Genomic DNA, 7,481 nt, shown 5'->3' with positions numbered 1-7,481 from the left:
AGACTCTCAAGCTGAATGTTTAAAAGAAAAACCTAGTTCCTTAGGGAAAGGTTTTAAGTATCAAGTTCTAGATAAACTAAAAATGAAACAAAATGTAAAAATGCACATCATGTAGACAGTAAAACAAAACAAAACAATCAGAGTATCAATATTTGTATCAAACAGTATACTTCAAGACAATTAAAATTACAAGGAATATTAAGGGATATTATATATTAATCATATTGTCAAATTACCAAGTGTACATAACAATCCCTTCCTTTCTTTAAGCTCATAAACTCCATGCTATACATGTATTTCATTTCCTATCTACTTATTTCCTCTCTCCTTCCTAATTTGGCATTTCCCTGGTGGCTCAGAGGTTAATACGTCTGCCTCCAATGCGGGAGACTGGGGCTCGATCCCTGGGTCGGGAAGATCCCCTGGAGAAGGAAACGGTAACCCACTCCAGTATTCTTGCCTGGAGAATCCCATGGACAGAGAAGCCTGGTTAGGCTACAGTCCATGGGGTCGCAAAGAGTCGGACATGACTGAGCGACGGAACGGAAGGAAGGGAACGGAATCTGTGTATTAAACAGTATTTTCTGCTGTTTTATAGACAGAAACAAAAACATATATACACACACAGTGACAAATTAAAAAATATTTTCATTTCAAGTACTGTTTCTCAGATTGTTCAACCATTTTTCATACTTACCTCAACTTCAAGATTTAATTTTACTGATAAATGACTCATCATGGCTGACAACTTTCATAATGGGGGAAATTTTAAAAATATTTGTGGTTATGATAATTGTCCCTAGAAGCCATACCCTTCACTTCTAACTCATCATTACAAATCATAAAGACCTGATTTGTTAAAAGTTTCTAAAAATAGAGACTAAAACTTTCAACATTCTACTGAGTTTATCAAAGTACTTAGATTATGGTAGCCATTCTATAAATAGCCATTTAGGAATAACTATTAAAAAGGACATGGACATGGAACAACAGACTGGTTCCAAATAGGAAAAGGAGTACGTCAAGGCTATATATTGTCACCCTGCTTATTTAACTTATATGCAGAGTACATCATGAGGAACGCTGGGCTGGAAGAAGCACAAGCTGGATTCAAGATTGCTGGGAGAAATATCAATAACCTCAGATATGCAGATGACACCACCCTTATGGCAGAAAGTGAAGAGGAACTGAAAAGCCTCTTGATGGAAGTGAAAGAGGAGAGTAAAAAAGTTGGCTTAAAGCTCAATATTCAGAAAACTAAGATCATGAAATCTGATCCCATGACTTCATGGGAACTAGATGGAGAAACAGTGGAAACAGTGTCAGACTTTATTTTTGGGGGCTCCAAAATCACTGCAGATGCTGATTGCAGCCATGAAATTAAAAGACGCTTACCCCTTGGAAGGAAAGTTATGACCAACCTAGATAGCATATTAAAAAGCAGAGACATTACTTTGCCAACCAAGGTCCATCTAGTCAAGGCTATGGTTTTTCCAGTGGTCATGTATGGATGTGAGACTTGGACTGTGAAGAAAGCTGAGCACCGAAGAATTGATGCTTTTGACCTGTGGTGCTGGAGAAGACTCTTGAGAGTCCCTTGGACTGCAAGGAGATCCAACCAGTCCATTCTAAAGGAGATCAATCCTGGGTGTTCATTGGAAGGACTGATGTTGAAGCTGAAACTCCAATACTTTGGCCACCTCATGCGACGAGTTGACTCACTGGAAAAGACTCTGATGCTGGGAGGGATTGGGGGCAGGAAGAGACGGGGACGACAGAGAATGAGATGGCTAGATGGCATTACCGACTTGATGGACATGAGTTTGAGTGAACTCCGGGAGATGGTGATGGACAGGGAGGCCTGGTGTGCTGTGATTCATGGGGACGCAAAGAGTCGGACACGATTGAGCGACTGAACTGAACTGATTAAAAAGGGGGAAAAAGAAGACCAAGAATGCTCTAAAGATGAACATTCTCAAGCCTTACTATTAAAAGTACAATATTGAAAATACATGGTTACTAGGAGACATGTGATGTCTCAACTATTCAGGAGTTTTGAGGATTATAACTGAATTTATAATTTGAAAGTAATAATAATGTAAATAAAATATTAAGCTAGATAATGGAGAATTCTATTTTTATTTTCAACATTATCAAAATTATTTTTATTTATTTCAAACATAATAAAATTTCCCAGCTCAGATTTTAAAGCACATCTTTACATATATTAACATACTAGTTGACTTAAATCCTATATATTTGTTATATATTATTTGTCTATTTATATTCAAGGAAACTGAAATTTAGTATATATAGAATTCCTAGTGTTGAAAGCACACCGTTAATATTACACTCAATGTTCTTTTCATTAGACTACGTTGCTATTTCAGTTAGTTTTAAAGCTAATTCTCATTTTCATAATTAAAATTTGAAACAGAGATAAGAAAACTCTGAAAATATGAGCATATTGAAATGCTACACTTTTTTAACACTTTGAAAAGAATATGCTTAGTAAGGTAAGGGCAGCTATAAGAAACATGTCATTCATTTGTTTTATATGTGCATCTGAGTTCTTTTTTCACAGATTTATAAAAACCTTTTCAAAAACTTAACATTAATAAGTAGTAACAGCATGAAATAGAACATTAGAAAAGAGCCAAAATAGTTCGCCAACTTTGGTGTGTTTTTATGTGCACTATGGATTATGCTGTCTAAATAACCCTCTACTACCTTTTTGAGAAATATCTCCTTTATGTACCCTTTTATTAATTCTCGCCTCCCAGCAATGAAACACATTTAACAGTAACAATCTTTGCCTGTCTTTTGTTGAATTAAACTTTATATAGACTGTTTATCCTTTAAATTACTGTTTCAAGGATCTCTAACTAGACATTCAAGTCTATGACTACAGCTTTTAAAGATATTACTCTTTTCACCTTCCTAGTACTTGGTACTTATACTTTACCTAAAACAACATCTGCTTCAATTATTTGTGCTTATCAGAGTTCAAAACCACTTCTTTTACTTTGCTACACTCTGAAAATATCTGATTCTCCTAGTTCATTGTAAAACCACTTAAAATGTCATTTTTCACATTCTCCCATCTATCCATCAATTACTTTGTAATTCCCAACTCATTGCATTCTATTTTCTGCTTTACTACATTATTGAAATTAATTTTTTTTCAAGCTACTCATTTCTTTCTTAATTTTCTCTGTCTTGTCTATAACTCAAGGCATTATGAAATAAAAATAAAGCAAATGGAATGGCATTCAAGAATATGGCTCTAAATAATGGAGCCATCCGGGAGTTGGTGATGAACAGGGAGGCCTGGCGTGCTGTGATTCATGGGGTCGCGGAGAGTCGGACACGACTGAGCGACTGAACTGAACTGAACTGATAAGGGTGTATATTTTATTTTTAAAAAATAGTTAATGTTTCCAAGTAAGAAACTATATGTGTTAAATTGCAAAGAACAAAGTCTAAAGCTTTTTCTATTATTTATAAGGAGAGAAAAAAAGTGGTGCAAATGAAGACTGAATGACCATTTTTTTGAGAAAAATACGGATGTTTTTATAAAGAACAAAGGATGATCTAATATGTTTAATAGCTTAAATAATACATGAATCTAAATATACTTAAAGGTAGCTTGAGTTGGTCAAATTTTACCTTGGAGAAAACTTTGTCGGCAGAGAAGCTAATGGTATATATAAATCATTTCTATAAACATGTTAATATATCAAGTAGGTTACAAAGTGACATGTTCCAAAAGAACACAATATAAGTAATATCAAAATTTAGCTATGTATCCAATTGGAAAGCTGGTCCCCAAATATGATTGTGTACCATCAAGCAGGGGTGAAAAAGACAACCCCCTGTAAAGTAAGAAAATTTTGCTCAAATTTACATACACATATATTTATTTTTTAATTTTTCCCCCTTTTTTATATTTTCATTTAATAAATGGTACAAAGCACAATACCAAAAACATTAACAGTTAAAATTTCACCAAATGAAAAAATACTATAGAATACACAGTTGTAAAAAGCTACATTATTTTACAACTGGCTCAGGCTGCAAAAAGTAAAAAAGACCCAATGCCATACCTAAGTTATCCCTCTCTCAAAATAATGCCATTTATGTTATAAACCATGAGCACCCCATCAAAAGATGGGAACTGCTTTTGTTAATTCATATATATATATATATATATATATGACTGTATCACTTTGCTATACACCTGAAACAAACACAACACTGTAAATGTAATTTTTTCTCTTAAAGATTATCACAAAATATTGAACAGAGTTCCCTATGCTATACAACAAGCTTTGTTGATATTATATTTTATATATAATACTATGTATCAGTTAATCCTGAACTTCTAATTTACCCCTTCCTTTTTGTAAGCATAAGCTTGTTTTCTGTATCTATGTGTCAATTTCTATTTTGAAAACAAGTTAAACTGTATCATTTTTTATGATTCCTCCTATCAGTGATTTTGCAATATTCTTAACAATAACGGAGACTTGGAAGCAACATAAATGTCCATTGATAGATGAAAACATAAAGAGAAGTGGTTCCAGTGGGGAGAGAATGAGGAAGCAGGGAGCGGGGCGGTTGGGGGGGACCCACCACGGCTTCTGCCACCGCCGCCACCACCATCTCTGTGCTGGTGGAGTGGGAAAGGAGGTGTGAATCCCGGGCGCGAGCCGGCAGTGGCGCCACTGTGGGAAGGTCGGCGGTGGGAAGGCGATGGCGGATATAGATAAACTCAACATCGACAGCATCATCCAACGGCTGCTGGAAGTGAGAGGGTCCAAGCCTGGTAAGAATGTCCAGCTACAGGAGAATGAAATCAGAGGACTGTGCTTAAAGTCCCAAGAGATCTTTCTCAGTCAGCCTATCCTGCTAGAACTTGAAGCACCACTCAAGATATGTGGTGATATCCATAGACAATACTATGATTTGCTTTGACTTTTTGAGTATGGTGGTTTCCCACCAGAAAGCAATTACCTGTTTCTTGGGGACTATGTGGACAGAGGAAAACAATCACTGGAGACTATCTGCCTCTTGTTGGCTTACAAAATCAAATATCCCAAGAATTTTTTTCTTCTCAGAGGAAACCACGAATGTGCCAGCATCAATAGAATTTATAAATTTTATGATGAATGTAAAAGAAGATATAACATTAAACTATGGAAAACTTTCACAGACTGCTTTAACTGTTTACCGATAGCAGCCATCGTAGATGAGAAAATGTTCTGCTGTCATGGAGGTTTATCACCAGATCTTCAATCTATGGAGCAGATTCGGCGAATTATGCGACCAACTGATGTACCAGATCAAGGTCTTCTTTGTGATCTTTTGTGGTCTGACCCCAATAAAGATGTCTTAGGCTGGGGTGAAAATGACAGAGGAGTGTCCTTCACATTTGGTGCAGAAGTGGTTGCAAAATTTCTCCATAAGCATGATTTGGATCTTATATGTAGAGCCCATCAGGTGGTTGAAGATGGATATGAATTTTTTGCAAAGAGGCAGTTGGTTTTCTGGACCCAATTATTGTGGAGAGTTTGACAATGCAGGTGCCATGATGAGTGTGGATGAAACACTAATGTGTTCTTTTCAGATTTTAAAGCCTGCAGAGAAAAAGAAGCCGAATGCCACAAGACCCGTCACACCTCCAAGGGGTATGATCACAAAGCAAGCAAAGAAATAGATATCATTTTGATACTGCCTAGTTGGGACTTGTAACATATAGTACATAACCTTCATTTTTAAAACTGTAATGTGTATTGGTCAGCTTGCTCAAATAGTGTTTGTGGGGCTCCCCCTTCCATTTTTGACTTAATGGTATTTGCTGGTTATAACAGCAAATGAAAGATTATCCACTCCCAAGGAAAAATGTTTTGTTTTCCCTGTTCATTTTACAAACAACATTAATGATGGTGTTAAAGCTGTACACTCAGGACAGTGTCCCCTGTCTAAGGGGTGAGTGTACATCTGATCTTTTTTTAATTCAGTACAGCCCATGAATAATGTAAATGCTCATTTTCTTTAGGATATAAAGAGAGCCCTAGGGTGCTCAATCTGTACATGTTATTGTCATCAAATGCATACTACTGGATACAAACCACTGTGAACTATTTTGTTTCAAAGGGATTGCTTTTTCTTTCTTTCATTGTCTTTTCATGTACAAACTAGTTTTTATAGCTATCAACATTAGGAGTAACTTTCAACTTTGCCAGCATCACTGGTATGTATATTTAATTAAAGCACACTCTCCCCTATGGTATACTTAAAATGACGATTAAAGCCATTATTTTAAATGTGTGTGACTCTTCCTGAAGCCAAAGTTTCTGTTGAAATATGTATTGACACTCCCCTTAGTAAGTACAAGGTGGCATGGTTATGTACACCTGTCACCTGTATGGGGATTCAAAAACAGATTTTTGAGTTTGAATAGCAGTTAGTAACGTAGTGCAGTTTAAGCTATTAATGATTAAAGTTAATTACATTTTGTACAATTTCCATATAGTCTATTCATTAAGTAATCTTTTTACACTTACATCAGGCCTGAACCCGTCCATTCAGAAAGCTTCAAATTATAGAAACAATACTGTTCTATACTAGTGACTGATTATGCATTCTTTGGCCTACATTCTTTATTCTGCGATGAAGTTGAGGCTTATAAGTCAAAACAAAGCAACTAACTTACTACCCACCAGTTTATACAGAACTCACAGTATCTATGACTTTTTTAAACTAAGATCTGTTAAAAAGAAATCTGTTTCAACAGATGACCGTGTATAATACCATGTGGTGAAAATTAATTCAGACTTATTAAACGATGAACTTGTTAAAAAAAAAAAAACATAAAGAGGATATTGTACATATTTACAGTGGAATATTGCTCAGTCATAAAAATGAACAAAATCATGCCATTTACAGCAACATGGATGGATCTAAAAACTATCATACTAAGTAAAATAAGTTGGGAGTATTTCTTGATTCAGTTTAATTCAGTCACTCAGTCGTGTCTCACTCTTTGCGACCCCGTGGACTGCAGCACGCCAGGCTTCCCTGTCCATCACCAACTCCTGGAGCTTGCTCAAACTCATGTCCAATGTCCATTGAGCCTGTGATGCCATCCAACCATCTCATCCTCTGTCATCCCCTTCTCCTCCCGCCTTCAATCTTTCCCAGCATCAGGGTCTTCTCTAATGAGTCAGCATTTCATATTAGGTGGCCAAAGTATATTTTGGAGCTTCAGCTTCACCATCAGTCCTTCCAATGAATATTCAGGATTGATTTCCTTTAGGGTTGACTGGTTTGATCTCCTTGTGGTTCATTTTTCTTAATAGCTATAAACTATTTGTGTATAGGCTTCCCTGGTGACTCAGCAGTAAAGAATCCACCTGCCAATGCAGGAGACCCAGGTCTGATGTTTGGGTCAGAAGATAACCTAGAGATGGACGTGG

The 7,481-nt window shown here is 36.3% G+C and overlaps 1 pseudogene; it reads left to right on the top strand.

The window, feature by feature from the left end:
* Positions 1–4,607: 4,607 nt before the first annotated feature.
* On the top strand, positions 4,608–6,333 carry LOC129542414 (serine/threonine-protein phosphatase PP1-gamma catalytic subunit pseudogene; annotated as a pseudogene).
* Positions 6,334–7,481: the final 1,148 nt, after the last annotated feature.

This window comes from Moschus berezovskii, chromosome 19 (genome assembly GCF_049115385.1).
Source record: "Moschus berezovskii isolate FMDL1 chromosome 19, NW_MosBer_1.0, whole genome shotgun sequence".
NCBI lineage: Eukaryota > Metazoa > Chordata > Mammalia > Artiodactyla > Moschidae > Moschus > Moschus berezovskii.
Note: the sequence above shows the minus strand (reverse complement) of the source record. Positions and strands in the feature narration are given on the sequence as shown.